This window comes from Portunus trituberculatus, chromosome 42 (genome assembly GCF_017591435.1).
Source record: "Portunus trituberculatus isolate SZX2019 chromosome 42, ASM1759143v1, whole genome shotgun sequence".
NCBI lineage: Eukaryota > Metazoa > Arthropoda > Malacostraca > Decapoda > Portunidae > Portunus > Portunus trituberculatus.
The window spans coordinates 30,475,211-30,502,141 of record NC_059296.1 but is presented as its reverse complement, the minus strand read 5'-3'; the positions used below and the strand labels follow the sequence as shown (position 1 = coordinate 30,502,141).

The following is a 26,931-nucleotide window of genomic DNA, read 5'->3' as shown; positions in this document are numbered from 1 at the left end:
TATTATTATTATTATTATTATTGTTGTTGTTGTTATTAATGTTCTCGTTATTATTTCTACCATTTTCATTATTGTTTTTAATATTGTTATCATTATTATTATTATTATTATTATTATTATTATTATTATTATTATTGTTATTGTTGCTGTTGTTGTTATTTTTATTATTCATTATTATTATGAAGATCACTATTATCATCACAATTATTACTACCATAAATATTTGTACATTTTTTAAGCAAGGGGGAAGCTTGCCAAGATCAAGAAAAGAAAAAAAAAGGTCCCACTTGAATTGCAAGTTCCTTAAAAGTTTGGTAAAGAGTTATCGAAAAGAAAGGAACAAACTCTTGAACACTCTCTTAAAAGAAGTCAAGTTGTAGGAAGGTAGAAATACAGAAGATGGAAGGGAGTTCACGAGTTTCCCAGAGAAAGGTATGAATGATTGAAAGTACTGGTTAACTCTTGCATTAGAGAACTGAAAAGAATAGGGATGAGAGGAAAAAAGAAAGCCTTGTGCAGAAAGGTCGCAAGAGGAGGGAAGGCACGCAGTTAGAGAGATCAGTAGAGCAGTTAGCAGGAAAATAATAATAAAAGATAGAAAGAAATGCAACAGTCATTCAGATGAGTGGAGTTGATGAGACGAAAAGCTTTTGTTTGTTATCAAATAACACTGTGTGAGTGGAACCCCTTAAAAATGCGAAAAGTACTCCATCCATGGACGGATAAGGCACTTGAATAGTCACCAGTTATAGGGACCAGAAAAGCTGGCGGAGACACCTCAGAACGCATAACTTTATAGAAACTGTTTTAGCATGAGTTGAGATGTGAAGCTTCAGTTAAGATTATGAGTAAAGGACAGACCAAGGATATTCAGTGTAGAGGAGGGAGACAGTTGAGTGTCATTGAAGAAAAGGGAATAGCTGTCTGGAAGAATGTCTCGAACTGATAGATGGAGGAATTGAGTTTGTGAGGCATTTATCATTACTAAGTTTTCTCTACCCAAAGTAGATATCTTAGAAAGATCAGAAGTCAGGCGTTATGTATCGTCCTTGCGTGATCTGTTGACTTCCTGAAGAGTTGGACGTCTCTGATAGGACGTGAAAAGATACAAGGTGGTATCATAAGCGTAGGAGTGGAGAGGGCATGATGTTTGGTTAAGATCACTAATAGAATAGAATAATAGAAAGAGAATGAATGACAGGACAGAACTATTAGGAACAGCACTACTAATAGATTTAGGAGAAGAACAGTGGACGTCTACCACAGCAACAATAAAATATTCAGAAAGGACACATGAGATAAGGTTCCAGAGATAAGGATAGAAATCATAGGAGGGCAGTTTTGAAATCAAAGCTTTATGACAGATTCTATCAGAAGTTTTTGATATGTCTAACGCGACAGCAAAATTTTCAACAAAATCTCTAAAAGAGGATGACCAAGACTTGGTGAGGAACGTCAGAAGATCACCAGTAGAGCGATCTTGACAGAAGCCATACTGGCGATCAAATAGAAGATTGTGAAGTGACAGAAATTTAAGAATCTTCCTATTCAGGATAAAGTCAAGAACTTTAGACAAAGAAGAGATTAAAGAAATAGGACCCTAGTTTCAGGGATAAGAATAGTTATCTCTCTAGGAATAGGCTGAATATAGGCAAACTTCCACCAAGAAGGAGAGGTAAAAGTTGATAGGCATAGTTGAAAAAGTTTGGATAGGCAAGGTGCAAGCACGGAAGTACAGTTTTTGAGAACAATAAGATTGACCCCATCAGGTCCAAAAGCCTTCCAAGGGTTTATGCCAGCGAGGACATGGAAAACATCATTACGAAGCACTTTGGCTGAAGGCATGAAATAAGCAAAGGGAGAAGGATAGAGAGAGGGAAAAGCTCAAAATCATCTAAGGTGGAGTTGTTAGCAAATGTTTGAGAGAATGGTTCAGCTTTAGAGACGAATGAGATGGCACTGGTGCCATATGGATGAAATAAAGGAGGGAAAGATGAAAAAATATAGTTATTGAAAATGTTTTTGGCAAGATGCCAAAAGTCACGACGGGAGCGAAGGAGTGTTTGGCAAGTTAAAGAACAGATCTAGCATGATTCCGGGCAGAAATGTAAAGTGCATGAGATTCAGGAGATGGAAGGCTCAAATACTTTTTGTGGGCATCGTCTCTATCATGTGTAGCACGAGAACAGGCTGTGTTAAACCAAGGTTTAGAATATCTAGGTTGAGAAAAGGAATGAGGAATAATGTACGCCTCCATGCCAGAGACTACATCATCTCTGTTATGCGTTCAGCACACAGAGATGGGTCTCTGACACGGAAACAGTTATCATTCCAGCGAGAAATTCAGCATAATGTCACCTCATATCCACCCAACTGGCAGATGCAACAACGCAGAGGGCTTCTGAAGAGGGATTGGAAAAATAGGAGAAAATACAAAAATCTGATTGTGATCGGAGGAGTCCAGCGGAGAAGATAGAGTAACAACATAAGTAGAAAGATTAGATGTTAGGAAAAAATCAAGAATGTTGAGCGTATCTCTAAGACGGTCAGGAATTCGAGTCGGATATTGCACCAGTTGCTGTATGTCATGGATGATAGCAAGTTGAAGGCAAGTTCACCAAGATGGTCAGTGAAGGGAGAGGAAAGCAAAAGCTGGTGGTAAACATTGAAATCTCCAAGGATGGAGATCTCCATGAATGGATAGAGGGACAGAATGTGCTCCACTTTGGAAGTTAAATAATCAAAGAATTTACTATAATCAGAGGAGTTAGGGGATAGATAGACAGCACAGATGAATTAGTTAGAGAATAACTATTGAGTCAAAGCCATATGGTAGAGAACTTGGAAGATTCCAGAGCGTGGGCACGAGAGCAAGTTAAGTCGTTGCGCACATACACGCAACATCCAGCTTCGTAACAAAAATGAGGATAGAGAAAGTAGTAGTAGGGAACAGTAAAAGAGCTGTTGTCAGTTGCCTCAGACAGCCGTGTTTCGGTGAGGAAAAGATTATGAGGTTTCAGTAAAGGTGGTGTGGTGTTCTGTAGAATAAAAATTATATCCAAGACTGCGAATGTTGCAGAAGTTAATGAAGAATAAGTTGAGGGAGTTGTGAAAACATTTTGGGGACTCGGAGGCTAGATTTGGAGTTGCCATTTTATTATTTTGAATTTTGAGTGAAGGAAGTGTGTGTGGTAAGTGCTTGTAGTTTTCTGTCAAGAGGGAGAGTTGTCTTTAGATGGCAGGCTGTGACTGCCCCCTTGAGTTGTGAGACAGTACCCCTTGAACTCGTGCTATTGGATCTCGCTTAGAGTATATTATCGTTTCGGTAGGTGTCTACTACACCTCTTCCTATTACTATCATTATTGTTATTGTAAAATACTCACATGATGCCAAATACTTCTTGCAATAAACCACCACGACCAGCACCACCACTACCATCACCACCACAACTATCATTACCACCATGACTGGGGTGCGTCCTACTACGTCTGTCGGCATCACGGTGATATTGGGTAGTGGAGTGAGGCTGTTGGATGGAAGTTCCATGCAAGGAGGCAATGAATCCTGGATATCATGGTTGATAGAATGTGACTGTATCCATCCACAGTTAAAGGGTGGATCATCTCTCCAACTAGAAGACCCGTGAGCCACCAAGCTAAGGATGTAGTTTCCTGCTGGGGCAGTGTTGAAGTAGCACCCCTTCCAGCATTCACCAGACACAAACCTCAGTACAAACTCGAAATGGTATTTATGTAGCCATGTCATCACGGTGAAGTCCCACCACTCATCGTTGTTGAAGCATCCATCGACAGGAAACCAGGCAGTGTGGTTAGTGCCATCACTTCCCACCACCACAAAATGGACGCTCTCAATGTCACTTCCAGGCTTCACGTACCGCACTATTTTAGAACCTATGAAATGGTATTGCTTGTCCTCGGTGAAGACGTATCGTATTTGTCCTTCCTTCACTACTACGCCAGCAGGACAGTCAACGGCATAAGTGGTGTTTGGTGCGCCTTCAGCATTCAGCGCCAGCATCAATAGCAGCATCAACAGCAAAGGCGGCGGCGGCGCGACACTCGCCATGACTACGTGTGTGTGACTACTGTGTGTGTTTGTGATGTGAAAAGTCGGGATATCCTGTTAATAATGCTGTGATATCTTGAGATAGTGGTGAGTGAGCCAGCTGGAAAATATTTTTTTTTTTTTCTAAGAAGGGACAGTTAACCAAAAAGATAAAGACCCACTCAGACCCTTACAGATCTGAAAAGGTTAGCCAAAGGACATGGACTTGAAACCTCCTCTTAAAATGAAGTCAAGTCATAGGAAGTTGGAAAGTACTTGTCTGTTTACCTGTTAACTTCTCTCATTGGGAGAAGTTGTCACAAGATGTACTGTAAGGCAGATGGAGACAGCGCGGATATAACTTGTGTTTATCCTGGTCACTACCGTTCTTCCTATGTTATCTATCTCTACCTCCTGTTCTTCCTCCTTACTTCTCCTTTCCGTCATCTTTCTCTCCTTTTCACTTGAACCAGCTCCTCTCTGTTATAGAGCAACACTGAACTATCCCCCTTCTCTACACTCAACACTTCTATTGTTCTTTAGAAATGTCAGCTGGACACTTTTAGGCTAAATATCTGTCTCTTCTCCACCCACATCAACGGCTATACATCACTCTCTATTGGTTTTCAGCTTTTTTTTTCAGTCAATCCTACTAATGCAAGCTTTAACTACTATTTCCACACCTCCATCCCATCCACTTCTAAACTCTGGAAATCTCTTCCTGTTTGTTTCCCTTCCTTCCTGCAGCTAGAAGTACTTCAGGAGAGAACAGCAACACTCCCTTAGAGCTCAATTGTTCTCTGTATCTATGTCGTGTCTTCAAGTTGCACGATCTTGTTGCGTTCCTAATCTTCAAACTGTTTTTGTAAGTTCAAGGGAAAACCTCTGAATTTTTTTTTATAAATTTTACTTAATTATATTATTTACAAACATTTACACTTTTATAACCCTTACAACAACAAAGAAAACCAGGATAACCACGAAAATTTTATCTCTCTTTTCACTCAAAGTGCTACTTCAAATACCTCAGTTTCTGCCACATTATACCTTGAACTCAATTCATTAAACACACTCAATAACTTCATTGATAATAACAACTCTTTCTTTACACAAACTTCAACAAAATGGTCCACATTACTTCACAATATTCATGTTATTCCACTCAAATCACGCAATTTAAACTCAATGATAAGATAGATCCTACTCACACCCTCCAATTTAACCTTCCAATAAAACACCACTCTACATATCCTACGTATAACCAGTTTCCCTTTATCACAATATGACACCAACATTTTCTCTAACTGCATTACAACTGTCTGGCTACACTTACTGCTCTTGAGATAGGCGGTACGTCTGACAGCCCTGTCTCTCTGTCGTCTCTCGCCTTCTCGGTGCTCTCGGCTTCTCTCTCTGACTCTGCCTCTTACACCTCCTGATATATACGCGTTACTTGACTTCTCGTCCCCACAACAACTTCCGATTTTACAATGTTTATTTCAAATATCTTCAGTAATATCAACTAATATCAGGAACAAGGCCTTCCCCATAGCTTGTCGATAACCGCCTCGTCCATATCATTTGCTTCTGGCGACCTCTGATTATTACCAGATATGGGGAGAAGGTTCCAGAAGCTTCTTCTTGTGATCTACTGCTCGTCTCCGGCTGTGTTTGTCTTGTCATCACTCGCCGCCTCTTGTTGTTCTCCTCGGTGGTCACGGGACTTCTTATCTATCAGATTAGTGATAGCGTCTTATAATCTTGGTACCTGCTTTCGTGTCTCTAATGTTTCTTCATTTATTATTATTCTTACTTCCATCTCCATCTCTTCATTCTTGTTATCTTCTTCCTTACGTATTTCATTTCTTCTCGATTTTCATGTCACAACATCTATAAGGCTCCATCTTTCCTATTTTTGCATGGTTGCGAAAAGTCAGTGGAATCCCCCTATCAACCCTGCCCGCCAAACTATTTTTCTTCGTGTTTTTGGCCGGCTTTTGTCACATAGAAAAATTGTCAAAAAACTCATTCCATAATGCAGAAATATATTTTTTTTACTGTTATTCTTATACAGATCCAACCACTTTCCACCGTTACACACACACACACACACACACACACACACACACACACACACACACACACACACACACACACACACACACACACACACACACAGTGGTTCGAGCGCTGGCTTCACAAGCCAGAGGACCAGGGTTCGATTCCCCGGCCGGGTGGAGATATTTGGGTGTGTCTCCTTTCACGTGTAGCCCCTGTTCACCTAGCAGTGAGTAGGTACGGGATGTAAATCGAGGAGTTGTGACCTTGTTGTCCTGGTGTGTGGTGTGTGCCTGGTCTCAGGCCTATCCGAAGATCGGAAATAATGAGCTCTGAGCTCGTTCCGTAGGGTAACGTCTGGCTGTCTCGTCAGAGACTGCAGCAGATCAAACAGTAAATTACACACACACACACACACACACACACACACACACACACACACACACACACACACACACACACACACACACACACTCTCTCTCTCTCTCTCTCTCTCTCTCTCTCTCTCTCTCTCTCTCTCTCTCTCTCTCTCTCTGAACGCCCCCAGAGGCCGCCAAGCCTCCATTATCAACGGGCCAGTCTGATACCAAATGTAAACAAACTGTACCAATCTCTGACGCAACCAAATTTTATCCAATCACTCATCCTTCCTCTTCTTTCAAGTGTTCCCATCACCCTTCAAGTGTTCTGTCTCACCCTTGAGGAAGTGACATACGAATAATGTTGAAGGTGCAGGGAGAGTTAAGGGTGTGAGGGAAGGTGGAGAACGAAAATTTGTACGTAAATAGTAATAAGCAGATTCTGACAGTCATGGGGCAAGATGAATGTGAACGATCACCACGAATGGACGAGATTACAGCGTTAGTGGGTCAGGGAGAGTGCGATAACCAGTGTGGTAAGGCTGCTGCTTGGGTTTGATGACAGGCTGAGGTGTTCCTTCCACTTCACAGGGGAAGAGGACAAAACACACGAGATTTGCAAGACAAGAACAAAGCTGCTTATGTGAACGTTACAGGAGAAACACAAAAGTGTTACCTAGAAGAGTGTCAGGAAGAGTACTGACTGAGGCAATTATTCAGGGAGGAAGGCAGCAGAGGGCGTGTCACTCACCTGTCTCAGATTGAGTCGTGTGAAACATTTCTGAGGAAAGACAGAAATGTGTGTGAAGATTTAACGGACATGGAGGAAGAGGGTGGCGAGATTTCAGGTGAAGACTGTTGTGAACGTACTCGTGGCAAGAAGCAAAGAACTGAATATTACACTGACAGTTGGACCGAGACAGGACTGAAACTAGTGTGTTGAGAGAGAGAGAGAGAGAGAGAGAGAGAGAGAGAGAGAGAGAGAGAGAGAGAGAGAGAGAGAGAGAGAGAGAGAGAGAGAGAGAGAGAGAGAGAGAGAGAGAGAGAGAGAGAGAGAGAGAGAGAGAGAGAGAGAGAGAGAGAGAGAGAGAGAGAGAGAGAGAGAGAGAGAGAGAGAGAGAGAGAGAGAGAGAGAGAGAGAGGGAGGAGGTTGGAGGATTTTTGCTCAGTTTACGACCAATGAGAAGGTTGGGGAAGAAGAGGAAGCTTAGAAGAAAGGGTAACCTGGGAAGGAAGGAAGGACGCCTTGCCACTTTTCACTGTAGCAGGGTGTAAGGGAGAGGGTTGACAAGGGGAAGGGTGGGGGGTGAGAAAGGGGAGAAGTGGTGGGGAGAAGCCTTTTCACTCCTCTCGTGCGAGTCAACAGAAGAATGCAGCAGTGAGGCAACAGCAGGCAGTGTCATCAAGCCCCAGCAGGCGTTGTAAGGGCGACTGCCGCTCCTGTGGGGCTGCTCGTGTGCTGGAGGAAGGAAGAGGAAGAAGAGGAGGAAGATGAATGGACAAGGGAGAGTAAACGAGGGAGAGGAAGTGAGGAAAAACAGTTACCAGGGAAAAGAGGGAACACAGAGAGCCAATTTCCATTATAATCCATTTTCTATTTCAAGACACATGCTGCTCTCTCTCTCTCTCTCTCTCTCTCTCTCTCTCTCTCTCTCTCTCTCTCTCTCTCTCTCTCTCTCTCTCTCTCTCTCTCTCTCCACCTACACACGCGGTGAAGGGTGGGGGTAGGTTAGGGGAAGGGAGAGTGGGAAGGGGCAGGGAGGGAGGAGTGTTCACGTCACGTTATATATAATTACTTGCTGTTCGCCAAACGAGCTTCAGTGTCACCGGAGAGTTTTCTTGTTTAGTCTTTTCGTTTTTTCACCTCCACTCTCTCATTACCTGCCGGCGGGGCTCCATTCACCGGCTCTGCTCTCCGCGTGTTTACCCTTCCTAAGTGCCATCCTCGCCTCTGTCTCCCCTGCTCACTCCCCTCCTGCTCCTGCTCCTCTTTCCACCACTGCTTTATCTTAATTCATCCGGACTCTTCTTTCCTTCCTCACACCTCGGCACACTTCACTTCCTGTATATCTCCTGGTGGTCGGTGAGGGAAAGACGCGGCGCACCAATTAGACGTGAAAGCAAATTGCGATGAAAGTTTACAGTACAGAGCGTAAGAGATGATGACTATACACGTGAATTTCCCCACCCTGATTACAAGAGGTACGGATCTAAACGGGCAAGGCTTGTCTGTCTGTCTGTGTCACTGTGTCACTTTCCTCACCAACAAGACAGAGTTTAGAAAAATAATGCAACGCTATTCAACATGGAATGATGGACACTCTGGAATATTTAAGCGAATTTTTAGAAGTCGTCTTTTATGAAAAAATAGCACAAAAAAAAGCTGGAATTTGAAAAGGCAAGACACACGTACTCTGGAGCGGCCATTTCCTTGCTTCCAAATCATACGTGTCTTTTCCTTCATTACTTGCTTGAATTGACCGCCTCTCTGTATAGCTCTCCAAAGGAAATTTTTTGACAATTGAACATGTAAACGCTCAGTCACTGTTGGGAAACATGGATGTAATAAGACTGTTAGTAGAAGAAAGAAATACTGATGTACTATGTGTAAGTGAATCGTGGCTCGCTCCCAATTCTACGGATGATTTTGTCAAGTTACCAGGTTATAAGATTTTCCGTCGTGATGGTGGACGCGGTGGTGGTGTATGTATTTACGTGAAGGATATTTTAACGACTAATGTGATTAATTTTAATGCTCCGAGACAGGAGGGAGTTGAGGACTTATGGGTGACAGTACAATGTCGGAAATTATCATCTATCATTGTAGGGTGTGTCTACAGACACCCTAAGGCCCCTATTACCTCTTTTAACTATATACAAGACATTTTTAAAATGATTGTTTTAAAAAATAAGGCATTATATGTTTTAGGCGATTTTAATGACAATTTACTGGATAAGGATAATAAAATGTCTAGGCTTATAAAAGCCAGCAAATTAACGCAGTTGGTCAACAAACCGACTAGAATTACCCATACGTCCTCGACACTATTAGACCTTATCATCACCAATAAGCCTAGTTCTGTGCTCATCTGTGACGTTGTCCCGCAGGAAGTAGCAGACCACGACCTCGTTGGCATAACTGTTGATGTTAAGAAACTTAAGAGGCTGCCAATGATTAAAACCTTCCGCCACCTCGGTAAATATACGAAAGAAGATTTTTGCTTTAAAATACTTGAAAGTAGGGAACATTTTAATAAAATTTTATACACAGACGATGTCAATAGGCAGGTTGAGATTTTTACTTTTAATTTTATTAAATGTTTGGACGATTGTGCTCCCTATGTAACGAAAGAAATCAAACGACCATTTGCACCATGGATCATCTACGGGAGATCATAAATCTTAAAAATGAAACTCGAAAAAAAGCTTAGATTTGACAGACAAAACGCTGCCCTTCAGGATCAGTATAAGCGAGAGAAGAAGCAAATCAAGACTCTCATTGATGAAAGTAAAAACAAGTACTACAGTAATAAACTTAATGAAAATAAAGGTAATGTTGCAAAACATGGAAAACAATAAGAGAAATAATCCCCAATTATAAACACAATGCCAGTAATTGCAACTTTGATAATGAAATTACTAAAGCTAACGATTTTAATAAACACTTTGCAGATGTTGGAAGAAATACTTATGAAAAAACTCAAGAGACGCTCCATGGTGAAAATGTGATGTTTTTTTTTAATGATATGACTAATACCCTTGATGGTGACAATAATTTTAGACCGCAACCTGTTGACACTGACACTATAATTCTTACTATAAAGGGACTTAAAGACACAAGCTCAGTAGGCTCTGATGGTATTCCTTTAACTTTCGTAAAAGACTCATTGTCTGTTATCGCATTTTATCTAACTTGCATTATTAACACTTCCATTGTCACAGGTATCTTTCCTACTACTTGAAAACATGATGTGGTAGTTCCACTCTTTAAAAGTAGTGATACTAATGATTTTAATAATTACAGACCTATTTCTCTTTTACCCATTCTTTCTAAAATTCTTGAAAAAATAGTTGCTAGCCAGCTCTCGCATTATTTGGAAACTAATAAACTCTTGTCTAATACGCAGCACGGGTTCCGTCCTAGACTGTCTACAGAAACTGCTCTTACTGTCGTTACAGATAAAATTTATGATAATATGGACTCAAAGAAAATTTATTAAATAAGTGACATCTACAGTATCAGCCACGATAATTTATTAAATAAGTGCACTGACAATTTTGGTTTGCAAATTATATTCAAGATAGATCACAATCCTTTCGCTTAAATAATACAATATCTAAGAAAGAAAACGTACGTTATGGGGTTCCACAAGGCTCAATTCTCGGCCCAATTTTATTTTCTATATACGTCAATGATCTTAATGAGAAAGTCGAGACATCTTTGATACAATGCGCGGATGACACCCAATTCCTCGAAGCTGATACTGTCGAAAATTTTGATAAGCTCATCTCCAACACTGAAAATGCATTGCGAAATATAGAACTTTATTTCCTAACAAATGGTCTATTATTAAATAACAAAAAAACGCAATGCTTTTTCATTGGAAATAGGCAACTGTTAGCCCATGTTCCCCCTGACATTTCTATAAATTGTAATGGAGTACATATATACCCGACTACGCATGTAAAAAATTTGGGTGTCTATTTTGACAAATACATGTTATTTGATGTGCACATTGCATAATTAAATACTAAAATAATGGGAACATTAATGTTTATAAACAGAGTTAGTGAGAACTTTGACAAACCCACTCGTAATGTTATTGTACAGTCTTTAGTGCTTAGCCTCATTAATTATTGTATTTGTATCTGGGGTTCTACCAACAAAACTCATTCATACTGTACAAAAACTACAGAACTTTGCTGCTAAAGTTGTAACTGGATGTGCAAGAAAATATGACCACGTGACTCCTATCATAAGAGAACTAGAGTGGCTGACTGTGAAAGACAAATATTATTTAGAGAAGTGTACTACAGTGTATAAATCAATGAATGGACTATACCCAGACTGGTACCTGAACCTTCCCACAGTCAAAGATAATACAATCACCACAACAAGACAAGCAAATAACCTGTATATATAAAAAACTAAAACAGACACTGGTGTCAGGGCCACTACGGTGTGTGGGTCCAAGTTATGGAATGAGCTCCCTCACTATATTACCACTTTCGGAAGCCTACACAGTTTCAAATCTAGTCTTAGAAATCTACTGTTAAATGTGTTGAATTAGGTCTCCACATTTGTATTTATTTTTTACACTATCTAGCTAGATTTCACATTTTAACATTTCTCCAATATTCTAATTTTGTTTCTAGTCTTATTTTAGTTTTAGCTTTATTTTAGGTATTATTTTATAGTATTTTATAGTATTTCTCGTAGATTTTATCTCATCATTTTAGCATTATGGCCTTACGCTAAGTTCATGATGTAGCTACATTTGCTTTCTTATTTTACTTGTACTTGTATATGATCAAATGAATAACCATGTTTCATGGAATAAACAATATTATTATAATTATATTATTATTATTGTTTACTTTCCCTTCCCTTCTCTCTCTCTCTCTCTCTCTCTCTCTCTCTCTCTCTCTCTCTCTCTCTCTCTCTCTCTCTCTCTCTCATCTCGCTGCCGCACCATTCACGAACACCTAATGGCCACTAGCAGGCTCTCCCTATAGTCTCGGTGCCTCACAAATCTGGGGATGGTGGATCACGTCACCGCCTGCAGGAAGTAGAGGCACGAAGGTGGAGGAAGGAGTGGAGGATGACGGGACCGGGCAGGAGGAAAGGAGGGAGAAGAAAGCTCAGGAATGTTGGGAATGATAAGACTGCTGAGTAAAGGAGTGAAAAACGAGTAACTGAAAGAAAACAATACTGCTATGAAAACACTGCAGGAAGACGATTAAATGGCAGAAGAGGAGAAGGAGGAGGAGGAGGAGGAGGAGGAGGAAGAGGAGGAGGAGGAGGAGGAGAAGGAAGGAGTAGAAAATGGGATCAAAGCACTGCAGAAGGATGATAAAAGTTATTCTCTCGTGACTGTCTAACACACACACACACACACACACACACACACACACACACACACACACACACACACACACACACACACACACACATACACACAAGTGCATCAACAGCTACGGTGAGCCACAAGCGCAGTCAGCAGGTAGCGAGTGACAACACATCAAGAACTCACACCACGGCACGATCATCCCAACAGGAATGAGGGCGAGGCACGCACAGGAATGAAGCAATTACCGCCCACTGATGCGCTGCTCAGGGAAGGCAGGCGAGGAGCAGGGCTAGGGGAGGTGACCACGAGGGTGAGTACGAGGCAGTGAATGGCAATTTGAATATGTCAACAGGGAAGAAAAAAAAAATCTTTGGACTCTATTCGTCAAGGACATGAAGAGAATAATAAAGTCTTGTCTCTCTCCCTCGTGCAAACTCCTTGCCTCACTGACTCTGCTTTTACGACTTCCTGTGACCTGAGCTTAAATGAGTATCAGGACGTCTTGGAAAGTAAATTGCCCTGAAACCTTTTCAGACTCAACAACTTTGCTTTTCAGAAAGGGGCACTTGAGAAGACTCCTTTCACGCTCACTACACTTCTGTCCCTGTAAAGAGAAGCATTCAGTGCGTACTCTGATGACACAACAACAGGTGTGGGTAGATTTTTCCTTTTCTTTGTCAATTTGCATTCACTTCTTCCTTGTTTACTCTTGTTTCCTATATTTCTTTTTCCCTTGCTATACTTCTCTTCTTTCAGTCCTTTCTTTTCCTTTTTTTCTCTCTCCTTTTCTTTCCTTATATTCTCCTGCTTCCCTCCTTTCTTTCATAATTTCTTCATTATTTCCTTCTGTGTGGCCTTGAATACTTCCACCTCATTCACTCCAAAGTCACGCACGACACGGCCAATCCCTCACACAGCTGCTGTCTTAAACAAATCTATCAAGACCAGAAATCGCTCTTCACTATAGTAATAACATTCACAGCACGAAGTAACAAGATTAAATCTAAACACTTCCCCCTTCCATTCATCTCATCCTTCCTTCTTCATCTCTTCTCTCAGTGTCTCCTTCCTTCCCTCTTTCCCTCTTAATGTCTAGCTCGTGTTCTTTACTTAAATCATTTGCGTGGCTCCTTAAATGATCCAGGCCATTTCACCTGCCTGAGCCCAGACTTTCTTCTTGTCTTGGGAAATTAATTCACAGCCCGCGGCAAAGCTCGAACGAGACGCGGCACAGCAAGGTAAGATAGCGTAGGCGGCGCGTCGGTCTGCCTCAAACTGATTAACTCCAGCACCTGCAGCAGTTTGTCCTGAAGACCTGGTAGTGAGGAGGCTGGTAGGGTTCTCCCCAAGCCCCAGGTAGAAGAGGAAGCAGGCTGGGATCCCTTACTATTTAGCGTCTGAATGAGAAAAAAATTGTACTTCCTTCTTTCTCCTTCTCTTCCCCTTCCTGCTCCTCAACGGTGAGATATGAAAGAGTCTCCTGATTTCCATAGTTAAAACCGTGAGGCTAATCCAATTCCTTATTCCGTGACATGAGTAACACCAACAGCAATAAAAAAAATGAGAAAAAAACCTGATTCCTTCCCAATGTTCAGGACTGAGGAAGGAAGAGGCAGGGAAGATTCTATAGCTCTCCTCACTCCACAACTGGCATTGGCGTCGTGAACTTTGATTCTTTATTCAGTAGGGGATGACAATTAAAGAACTGGTTGATCTTCCTCCTCCTTCCTCTCTTTTCTTATTTCTCAGTGCTAAGAAAAGAAAAAAGATAAAAACAGCCCAAAACTGAATGCTGAAGTGAAGAGGTAAGAGGAAAAGTGACTCCCTCTTCAGCGTGAAACAGGAAACAGATGTCTCCATAATGCACTAGCAAGGGAAGACTAGTGAGCGTGCCACAACACAAGGAGGCGGCGAGGACATTTCACAACGGCGGGAAAAGACAACACCACGTGAGTAGATTGCGTTCCGTCTGTGGGATTTTGCATTGCCTTTTATACCTCTTTTGGCACCCTGCTATTCTCAACACCTACCTGCCGTATCCTCTCTCTCTCTCTCTCTCTCTCTCTCTCTCTCTCTCTCTCTCTCTCTCTCTCTCTCTCTCTTAATGATTACAAGAGAATAAATCGAATGAATATTTGAAGTTCATTATAGAAAGAAAGGGAGAAAATCACGTGGCAGTAAAAAAAGAAAAAAAAGAAGTGTATGTTGATTGGAAACTAAATGAAGCAAACATTTAAAAAGCAAAAGCTTCAATACGCGAATGAATTAGCTGATGAGCACACACACAGACACACACACACACACACACACACACACACACACACACACACACACACACACACACACACACACGCCTGTTACTTTTTTCTATGACCTACATTGCAACAACAAATAAAATCACGTCAGCCTATGGAGGAGGAGGAGGAGGAGGAGGAGGAGGAGGAGGAGGAGGAGGAGGAGGAGGAGGAGGAGAAAGAGGAGGAGGAGGAGGAGGAGGAGGAGGAGGAGGAGGAGGAGGAGGAGGAGGAGGAAGAGGAGGAGGAGGAGAAGGTATGGTATAGAGGAGGAGGAGGAGGAGAAAAAGGTTCCGTATCCAGGTACCAATCATCCCTCGTCACACATTCTTTGCAAGGACGTGAGGGGTAAGTGGGTAGTGCTAAACAGACGTGTCTACAGGAGTGCCTGGAGGCGTTGATGAGGGCAGGGAGAGGAAGAGAATGTGATGAGTAGAACGTAAGGACAGAACTATGGTGGATGAATGACAAGTAATCTGAATAGTTTTATGAAGTGAGTAGGAAATTACTGCCGGTATTCGCACAACTCTTTATTCTCTCCCCACCAGTAAAAAATTGACGAGCCAAGTTCTCAAGAAAGAAAGCCTTGTTCATGTGTCTCGAAACAACCATAAAACACATAAATCATCCTTAAAAACACGTGTATCTTCACCTAGACGTGTAACTTCACCTAAACACTTTCATGTTGTCTCACCACCAGGAAAAAGTTGTCTAGCCAAGTTCTCAAGAAAGAAACCTTGTTCATGTGTCTTGAAAGCACCATAAAACACACAAATCACCCGTGTAATTTCACCTAGATTAGTGCCTTTCGAATGTACCGGAGGTATGGCGTAGAGGTGTTACAGAATATGGCCTTATGTAATGCCCAAGAAACGGGAAAGGTTTGTAAGGAGCAATGCAGGGACTGTCCGAGAAGGAGGAAGGGTCGACGTTCGTAAAGCTTGGGGTTGTGTTCGTAAAGGAATTGTGTTAAGCGAGAGAAACTGTGAAGGGTTCTGGGAAGGGCACGAGAGACGGCACAAAGGAGAGAAAGGAAGCAAAGGAAATATAGTGTGTGTGTGTGTGTGTGTGTGTGTGTGTGTGTGTGTGTGTGTGTGTGTGTGTGTGTGTGTGTGTGTGTGTGTGTGTGTGTGTGTGTGTGTGTGTGTGTGTGTGTGTGTGTTGTAAGAAAGGATGAAGGTAAGAAGATATCAAAAAAAGAAGAAAGTAAGGAAGAAACGAAAGAAGGCAAGAAAAAAGGGAAGAAGGAAGGCAGGAAGAAAGTAAGGATGGGTGGATGGATGTAAAAGATATATGAAAGGCTAATGTGCTTGAGGAAGAGGAGGAGGAGGAGGAGGAGGAGGAGGAGGAGGAGGAGGAGGAGGAGGAGGAGGAGGAGGAGGAGGAAGAGGAGGAGGAAGAAGAAGAAGAGGAGGAGGAAGAAAAGGAGAGTGGACATAAGGAAGGAAGGAAGGAAAGAAGGAAGGAAGTAAAGGGGAACATGGTAACATATTGCGTCCGTGCGAGGAAGAGAGAGAGAGAATGTAAGTACTAGAGAGTGAGTTCTTGTGACAATAGTTTTTAGTTACAGTTTCTGGCGTTGGCTTTAAATTCTTATCAATTCTTCGCTCATGTTCCAAAAGTTGAACAAAATTGCTTCCATGTTGATTTAATTTTTCTATTTCTCGAGCTTGCATCCGAGAGAGAGAGAGAGAGAGAGAGAGAGAGAGAGAGAGAGAGAGAGAGAGAGAGAGAGAGAGAGAGAGAGAGAGAGAGAGAGAGAGAGAGAGAGAGAAAGCTAGTGGAGAAACAGATAATCTTATAAGACATGAAAACATTAGGCACACAAACGCGACTTTCACCACTTAATTAATGAAGTGGTATGTCATGAAAGCAAATTAAGAATAAATAAAGTAACGAAATATACAGTAAGAAGAGCTAACGAGAGAGAGAGGAGAGATAAGTTCGTAACAGACGCAGCGATGGAAGGAAGGATGCCTACTATTGCTGCTACATGAAGGGAAGGGAATAGTGCATTGCTGCTTCAGTCATAGCGTATAACTAGTCGACAACTTCCTACATGTATATAAGTGAGCGGCGTTTTCCTTTCAGACTTAACCTCTTCAGCACCGGAACATATTTTTACCATGAGTTTTGGATATGACTGGACAATTTTAGTTACATTACGAAGAATTTATGGAGATCAGAAGATGAACGGCAAGAGTCTTCTATTTGAAACCCTCACATAAGTTTCTGAAGCTGTATAGAATCACCCAATAGTAAGTAGAAGGAATATGAAAATGCGTCACAGTACTGAAGGGATTAAACTTTCTTATCTGTTGGGAATCTATCAGTGTTAAGGAGACTGTCAGCAGAAGTGAGGAATCCAGGTTGAGAGAATACGCAGAGCACAGTGGATTAAGAGCTACTGGTTATTTGAATGCCATCCTTGACTATAGCGATGGCACTCCAACGCTCCTGAGATGAGGTGAAGATGTTAGCAGTAACCATCGAGGCCCTGAAGGAGACTGCGGTGGCGTGGCGTGAAAAGGATCAAAGAAAGATTCCCTACCGGGCGAGGAGCAGACCAGTTGTGATCCTTTTTAAACAGATATAGCTCGAGATGAACGAGGAGGAGGAGGAGGAGGAGGAGGAGGAGGAGGAGGAGGAGGAGGAGGAGGAGGAGGAGGAGGAATACAAAAGAAAATCTAAGCAGCAGCAGACCCTGAAGTCTTTATTAGACTGTTTGGCTAACTATTACACTCTAAACTCTTACAGCGAGAGAGGATAACGCAGACGGAGGCTCCTCAACCCTACTCCCTCCTGACAAAGCTGGCTGGGAAGAGTAAATGGTACCATGTAGAATGAGAAAAAACAACATGGAATTTCAGAGGAAGAGGAGAAGGAAGATGAAGGGAAGGAAGAGGAGGGGGAGGAAAAAGAGGAGTAGGAGGGGCGACGAGCATGAAAAGAGAAAGAGCAAGAGGAGGAGGAGGAGGATGTTGCGAGAAGCGGCGATGGAAATAGGTAGATACTGGACAGGAGAGAACAGGTGAAGAAATCCAGACAGAGACAAGCAGAGTGAAACAAGTGACGAACAAAGGAAATAAAGGGATTGCAGTGCGTGGCGGGAACGGTGGCGTGCAATGAAGTTTTAAAACACACACTAGGATACGAATTGTCTCTATTTTAGCCTCAGTGAAGCTTCATTTTGGCGCCACTTCATCTCAGGTTCTCGCGTTCTCACTCCAGGAAAGAGCGGGAAAAAAAATGTGAAATTTAATCCGGTTTTAGAAAAGTTTCTCCATTTTTCATTAAGGTTTTGTTCCAAGAGAGAGAGAGAGAGAGAGAGAGAGAGAGAGAGAGAGAGAGAGAGAGAGAGAGAGAGAGAGAGAGAGAGTGTGTGTGTGTGTGTGTGTGTGTGTGTGTGTGTGTGTGTGTGTGTGTGTGTGTGTGTGTGTGTGTGTGTGTGTGTGTGTGTGTGTGTGTGTGTGTGTGTGTGTGTGTGTGTGTGTGTGTGTGTGTGTGTGTGTGTGTGTGTGTGTGTGTGTGCGTATGTTGTTAGTATTGGCGTCCCCGTGCAGACACACATGCCTCTCCCCTTTGGTCGTAAAACATGACATATTCACCTCACAGCAAACAGAGAAGCGAGAGAGGACGGCACTGCACGATAGAACACCAAGCTTTACACATACCAGCAGAGAGTGGACAGCTAAGCATGCCTGTGGACAGTGGGTGTACTGAGGACAATGCAATGAGTTTGTGGAGTGGAGTGCTGAAGAATATAGAATCAAAACCCGCTACTCATGTTATCACTAGGAAGTTCTGACATGGTCTAGTGTGCGGCGAAAAATGTCACACAGATGAATGTGAGAGAAAGTCTATGGATGCAAGAATGACGCTGTAGAAGGAACTATGAAGGCATGAGGAAGGGAATGGAGAGAAATAACATAAGAGAGTAAATGGAAAAATAAAATAATGGTAGTTAGGGAAGGTGAGAGCAGTGTAACAAATGGTGAGGTTTGAGCAGAGGACAAAATACGATGGGGGGAAAAAGCAAAACAAAACACAATTTTTCGAGACAGCAAAGACAGCGTGTGTGAGAATGAGGGACTATATGGCAGATGTGAAAAAAGTATGTGTGTGTGTGTGTGTGTGTGTGTGTGTGTGTGTGTGTGTGTGTGTGTGTGTGTGTGTGTGTGTGTGTGTGTGTGTGTGTGTGTGTGTGTGTGTGTGTGTGTGTGTGTGTGTAGGGAGGTGGGTGATGTGGGTATGTGTGTGCAAAGGGCAGTGTGTTATGACCATTTGCGTCTCTCTCCAGCGCCTCTATAATATTTCACCAAACGAAGGCAGAATTAGTTATTCAACAGTGAAGAGACAAACTTGTACAATACACTGGAGGCGCTGTTAGACCACTAACTGTTCCTATGAGAGCTGCAAGGTGTCACGCATATGTCCCTCCTCTCCCCCCTCCACTCTCTCTCTCTCTCTCTCTCTCTCTCTCTCTCTCTCTCTCTCTCTCTCTCTCTCTCTCTCTCTCTCTCTCTCTCCTACCTATGTCTTTACTTCCATGTCTCCCTCCCTTCCTCTCTCTCTCATCCTTCACCACCCTTCGCTGTTTTCACTCACCACTCAATCCATTACTCTCCTCCCCTCCGTGGCACTTTTCATCTCAAGTTCACCCTCCCTCACCCAGTTCACCCTCCTCTCCCTGCTGCTACACCTCTGCCACACATTGCTACACGCCCATCACCTCTCCTCCCCCTTCCCTTTCCTCACCATCGTGTTCCCTGTTCGGCAGCCCAAGACAATCATCCATCCTCCCGGTGTTATATTTCGCAACCATGACATCCTGCACACTTATTGAAAGCGTGTTCTGCTCTGATCACTCACTCACACACACACACACACACACACACACACACACACACAGCCGGGCGATTGAGTTATTTTATTCAATACAAAAAGTTAAGAGCTCGAGAGGCAATATTGTGACTTGCCATTGTAGTGTCTTTGTGCGATGTGTGGCCGTGAAGACATTTGCAAGTACTGGCTCACACTTTCACAGGTGTGGATATTATCATTCTTCAGGAAAGAAAGTCAAAGACACACGTTAAGATGCAGTTACCGACGAGTGCCTCTCTGTACACTATAATGGCCTTAAATACATGAATAAATGCACTGGTTTAAAACTAGAATATCACCAACTAAGAATAAGTTCTAGAATAAAAACACTCTGCAGCAGCAACAACAATAAAACAGCAGGCTGACTCGCTCATCCCATAAAAAAAAGAAAAAAAGTGACAACTAAAAAGTTTTAATGCACAGTAAATATTGCAATTCCACAAGAAATCAAATTTTTCTTTGCAAGGCAGAGATATGGTGCAGCTTATGTCTTAGATTCTATCAGACGCAGCGAATATGTGTGATTGTGTTTATAAAAGTGTTTACTGATGGGAAAAGAATCAATTAAGAAGCTTCCAAGGTGCATCAGGACAAGCATATACGAACACCTATTATACACTTGGTATGAGAGAATAACACGTTTAAAGCTAAAATGTTTCGTCTTTTCACAATGCTGAAGTGTAAGCATTTCATACAATTCACCTCATACATTATCACAGACTTTGGAGAGACACGAACACTGTCAATACTTCTACCACCATCACCTCTTACTCTCACCACTCCACTACTGCTTCTACTTTTGCTATTATTATTATTACTACTACTACTACTACTACTACTACTACTACTGCTACTACTATTCCTGCTACTACTTGTACAGTAAGAACTTTCATTAATGCAACTACTACCACTACAACTACGTATTTTCTTCAGGAGGTCAAACTTCTCCATTAATAATACTTTTCTCCTTACACGAAGAGACGCATAACAATAAAGCTAAAGTAAAAAAGAAGCTAATTTTTCCGCCAAGAAGAAGAAGGACGCTCCCTCACCCCGCACATCAGGAGCCTTAAAACACTGGCGGAGCGGCTCAGGCCACCAGGAGATTTTGCCTTGCTGTACAAAACTCTAGTCTAGTGTGTCCTCTCGACAAGCTTTCAATTTTACCCTGCGCGACTTTTATCAGAGAGAGAGAGAGAGAGAGAGAGAGAGAGAGAGAGAGAGAGAGAGAGAGAGAGAGAGAGAGAGAGAGAGAGAGAGAGAGAGAGAGAGAGAGAGAGAGAGAGAGAGAGAGAGAGAGAGAGAGAGAGAGAGAGAGAGAGAGAGAGAGAGAGAGTCTTCCTCCTTCACTTATGAGCCCGCCATGTGACATAGTAGTTTCTTTCATAATGTCATTTACAACATACATGGAAATTGAATGCAAACAACACTTCACAACAACACTGAGGTCATATGGTGCCGGCTAAGATTACAAGAAAGAGCAGCCTCTTCCACCTACAAACTAGCTTGACTCACAACAGGACAACATTCGCCAACAGTGCATCACCAAACACTCGCTGCTCAGGCATGGGGTGTGACTTAATCAACCATACCCTGAAGCACTTCTTACAACATTCAAAAAGCTTTTGATACTTAGATCTTTAAGTTTTTTTCGGTTGTTTTCGTAGTTTCGAGACAGACTGACAAGATTTCTACACTATTAAAAAGAGAAATAGTCATGTAAACTTAGGTAATCAATTTTGTGTCGTGTAGAAAGAGCAAAAGTGTTTCTGAATTCAGGCTTAAGTAAGAATGTAGAGGCTTTCTGATAACTCCTCTTCCTCTCTCTCTCTCTCTCTCTCTCTCTCTGTAACACTGCTTTTCCAGGCTTCTTTCTCCCTCAGTACACACCTGCTCTCTTCCTGAGCCACACCTACACAGCGGGTGGCGGCTCCCTCACGCATCGTTGCCGGGATCACCAAGATTAGGAAGCAGCGGTTATTGCACCAGAGAGCAGACGCGAAGGAGAGAGTAAGGCGGCGAGTAATGGAGAGCCGGCTTGGTATTAAGAAAGGGTGGAAGGGAAGGAGGAGGAGGGCATAAAGGAAGCGAGGGAGAACTTCATGGTGATGGTGAAGGAATAAGGAAGAAGAGATGAAAAGAAGGAAAAGAGGATGATAGCGAAGCAACGTAAGATGGAAAATTGAGACGAAGAGGAAGATGGAAAGAAAAATGGAGGAAAGCAGAGAATGACGAAAGAAAGAGATAACATAAGTTGATGAAAAACGGGTGAAAGAGAAGTCAGGAGAGGAAAAAAAATTAAATAAAGCATGTGGAGGGAAAGGAAATGAAAAACAATGGAGGGAGAGAACAAGAGAGGAAGGAAGGATGTAAAGAAGGTATAGAATAAATAATAAAGAAAACAGTAAAGCTTAAGGAGAGAAGAAGAGAGAGAAAGAGAGAAGAGGAAGGAGAAAAAAACCCCGAATATTGAGATAAGATGGTGTTATGTCTGGTGAGGCTGAAAAAAGACTAAAGATACAGAGAGAGAGAGAGAGAGAGAGAGAGAGAGAGAGAGAGAGAGAGAGAGAGAGAGAGAGAGAGAGAGAGAGAAGTTTGATGTTGATGGTGCGGTTAAGAAGCGTCTCGCACAGCTCAGAGGTTGGTGCGGCATTACCGCCACTGATCCTAATCATTTACCGCGTGGAACTGGATCTTCCTTCTCATTTCAGCTTCATTGCTTTCGCCTACGCACTTATTTCCGTATTTTCTAGCGTTCCTGTCCCTTGCATCAGCGCGGCCCTCTTTAAAATTTCACTTGCTTTTCTTTATATCTCTTCTCCATTTCTTATCTTCCAGTCTACATGAGCTTTTCTAAGACAAAGCTGGCCAGAGCCGCTTTGGTGCTGCTCGTCCTCCGTCAGCTGCTGATATTCCTTCACTGCTCTGTCTTCCCACTCATGTGTTTTAGTTTGTCTACTCCTAAGTGGCTCTTGGGTCTCGGTTTGAATGGTGTTCCAGGGAATGCGTGGTTGTCAGGTCTTGAGGAACACCGTGAGCTCTCTTTGTAATAAGTGCGTTGATCAATAGATAACAAGTATTATTCACATTACATTGAATACGTAATCAATAAGCTACAATATGTTTTAAATCCAGGAGCCATTTTAAAGTAGACAGACTATAGTGATGTGTGAGTGTGACTGTGGAGGCACAATTAGCCATTGGTGTGGATGTGGCGTGTGTGAGCAGTAGCTGTGGCTGTGGATGTAAGCGTGTGTGTGAGAGGCTGCGTCGCCTTTTTCCATCAATCTATAAACGCTAGGAGGGAGATACCTTATGCTAATGTTAATGATAATGAGGCTGGTGATGGTGACATTCCATTAATCACTATTAGCATCACTACTTTATTACACTTTGGGCCTATCATCAATACATTTATTACTAAAAGCCTTGCCTTTTCTCCCTTAACAGCTGATGCCAGAACCACGCGTCCTACACTTCAGGTATCCCTCAGTCCTCTCTTTCCTTTGAAGCCTGGATGCCTCCCACTCCTTCTATCTCTGCATGTCCTAATCATTTCTTTCTCCCTCCTTCCCTTCCCTCTTCTCTGTTCCTCTGACTTCCTTAACAATACTGATTTGATCATTTTCTTTCCTCCTCGCACATGTGTTCTTCTCCCTACCTCTTTCCAGTTAGCCTAGAGGGCCCCTTCCCGCACCAACCTGGCCCTCTCCACACCACACCTTCCTGCCACTCACCCTGAAATAAAGGAAATTAATTTAGTTAGGTGGTGCTAAACTACACACACACACACACACACACACACACACACACACACACACACACACACACACACACACACACACACACACACACCGCGTAGTGTAGTGGTTAGCACGCTCGACTCACAATCGAGAGGGCCGGGTTCGAGTCCCGGCGCGGCGAGACAAATGGGCAAGCCTCTTAATGTGTAGCCCCTGTTCACCTAGCAGTAAATAGGTACGGGATGCAACTCGAGGGGTTGTGGCCTCGCTTTCCCGGTGGGTGGAGTGTGTTGTGGTCTCAGTCCTACCCAAAGATCGGTCTATGAGCTCTGAGCTCGCTCCGTAATGGGGAAGACTGGCTGCGTGACCAGCAGACGACCGTGGTGAAAAAAAAAATGAATTACACACACACACACACACACACACACACACACACACACACACACACACACACACACACACACACACACATACACACATACTTTTACGTGAGACAAGTAAGGAGAAAAGAAAAAGAGTATAGAAGTTTGAAGTGGTTAAGATTTGCTGGTGTAATACAATTGGGTTGCGTTTATGTGCATAAAGAAGAGGGAAATATGAGAGAGAGAGAGAGAGAGAGAGAGAGAGAGAGAGAGAGAGAGAGAGAGAGAGAGAGAGAGAGAGAGAGAGAGAGAGAGAGAGAGAGAGAGAGAGAGAGAGAGAGAGAGAGAGAGAGAGAGAGAGAGAGAGATTGGGGGGGTGGTGGCTTGTAGTGACGGCAGAAGGAAGCTGTCTTTAGCTTCCCTGGGGCAGAAAGTGGACTTGATCCTCACGTGAAAGAGGAGTACTCCAACACACACACACACACACACACACACACACACACACACACACACACACACACACACACACACACACACACACACACACACCGACACCCATACCTCCCCCTCCCCAGACACACACACATACACACACGCAAACACCCACCTACACACACACACACACACACACACACACACACACACACACACACACACACACACACACACACACACTCTTCGAACCACGATTAATTTAGTAATCTAGTATTTGATGCCTCAGTACTTCAACACAAATATAATTGAAAGAGTAGCATTTTATCATTACGAATTTACAAAAGCATTAACATTAGTTGAAAGATTAATTCAATAATGGTATAGCCTCCATGATCGTATGTGTGTGTGTGTGTGTGTGTGTGTGTGTGTGTGTGTGTGTGTGTATAAGTCAATCCCCCTCCCCCCAGACGCCAGACACACCAGTACACTCAGGCAACAAGGCAACAAGCCAACAAGCGCCCAACGACCCCTGATTAACTTCCCTAAACATCTTTTTAGTGGCAACTGTTCCGGTGAGGCAAAAAGTCCCAGCCACCACCACTGCGCCGTTAGAAGACAATGTTGCCAGAGCTAAGGATCAGGTGTGGCAGCAGGTGTGTTGGTAGTGGTAGTGGTGGTGATGGTGGTGGTGGTGAAGCTAATGGTCCCCCCCAGACAGTCCTCCAAGCAAAGGCAACACGTGCAGGCTAGCTAAGTGTTCCTGGCAGTGAAAACAGGCAGCGAACGCGTGGCTCAAGTGGGAACCTTACCCGGAGCTTCCTTCTTCCCCAGACACATAATGATGAACAAACAGACAGCGGCAGAGAACGCCATGAGAAAATAAAGACTGGGAGGAATAAAGAAAGGATGAAAAAACACTCACTCACAAACATACTCACTCACTCCCTTACTCACTGACTGTAACACACACACACACACACACACACACACACACACACACACACACACACACACACACACACACAGCGTAGTGTAGTGGTTAGCACGCTCGACTCACAATCGAGAGGGCCGGGTTCGAGTCCCGTAAGCGGCGAAGCAAATGGCCCCTGTTCATCTAGCAGTAAATATGTAAGGGATGTAACTCTAGGGGTTGTGGCCTCGCTTTCCCGGTGTGTGGAGTGTGTTGTGGTCCTACCTGAAAATCGGTCTATGAGCTCTGAGCTCGCTCCGTAATGGAGAAGACTGGCTGGGTGACCATCAGACGACCGTGGTGAACTACACACACATTCTCTCTCTCTCTCTCTCTCTCTCTCTCTCTCTCTCTCTCTCTCTCTCTCTCTCTCTCTCTCTCTGTGTGTGTGTGTGTGTGTGTGTGTGTGTGTGTGTGTGTGTGTGTGTGTGTGTGTGTGTGTGTGTGTGTGTGTCTTTGTATGTAGTGTCTCAGAGATGAAGCAGGAAGTCAGAAGCAAAACAAACACACCACAGCGGGGAACGAGAGCGAGCAGGCTGTTACGTTCAGGTCTGTCCACAACACGTAGAAGAAACAGAAGGGGAAGCACAACTCTCGCCATGTGGAGGGAGAGGACAGACATACAGGCACAAAGGACAGGATGGAACAGATCTGAGAAACAAAACTGAATGAAAACCGCCTTATTCTCTTTCCTATCCCTTCGTTTCTCGCTACCTTCCCTCGTCCTCCTCCTTCTCCTCTTCCTCCCACTCTCCCTCCCAACGGCCTGTTTGCCTTTCATCCTCCTCCCGTCCCTCTCCCTTTCGCCTATCATCAGCAACAGGTTGACCTACTGATGTTAAACAAAGATCTACCAACAAATCAAAGTGTGTGTGTGTGTGTGTGTGTGTGTGTGTGTGTGTGTGTGTGTGTGTGTGTGTGTGTGTGTGTGTGTGTGTGTGTGTGTGTGTGTGAATTGCGGGTGTATGTGAACAGGCAGACAGACAGACAGTTAGCCACCCATTAGGACACAAACTTCAAACGGTTCAATTATATCCGGTTGATTCTTTGATGTGCGACAAAAGAAACTTATCACTTATCTGTCATACACACGCGCGCACTCAAACACACACACACACACACACACACACACACACACACCTCAGGGTCCTGTCCATGCCTCGTCGCCTCCCTTCAATTAACAGAGCCACCTTCCATCCGACACTTTCTCTTAAATCAATTTTCCGGAGCTGCCTTCCATCCAATACTCTCTTCAGTACCATTTTCCGCAAGCTTTTCTAGGAAGACCAACAATCAAGAGAGTGTATATTGGGCTTCCTCACTCGGGGCAACGGTTTCCTAGCGGGTGGGCTTTGAGATAGGAGGTACCCCCAAAAAGTATCTCTTTAGCCCATAAATTCCCGTGAAAACCCCACATGGTAAAAAAAAAAAAAAAAAAAGAAAAACAAGAAATGAAAAAAGGAAGCCAAGTGTTTCTTCTATTCCCAGATGTAGCCAAGATTTCTCAAGCCGCGATCATTATTAATGCTTCGCTTCATACGTCCATTCTGGAGCCAAAGAGAAATTAATAGCAATAACAACTAAAAGATGTCACCAATCAGAGCATTTTCAATATATTGGAGGTACGGCGAAGAAGTGTTTTAAGATGTCTTGAGTGTAAGTAATGACACGCCAGGCAGGAGGTGACGC

The 26,931-nt window shown here is 43.2% G+C and overlaps 1 protein-coding gene across 3 annotated transcripts in view; it reads right to left on the bottom strand.

Moving 5' to 3' along the window:
• Positions 1-26,931, bottom strand: part of LOC123517428 — a 114,500-nt gene that overhangs the window by 10,462 nt on the left and 77,107 nt on the right. The gene's annotated exons all lie outside the window — the stretch shown is intronic.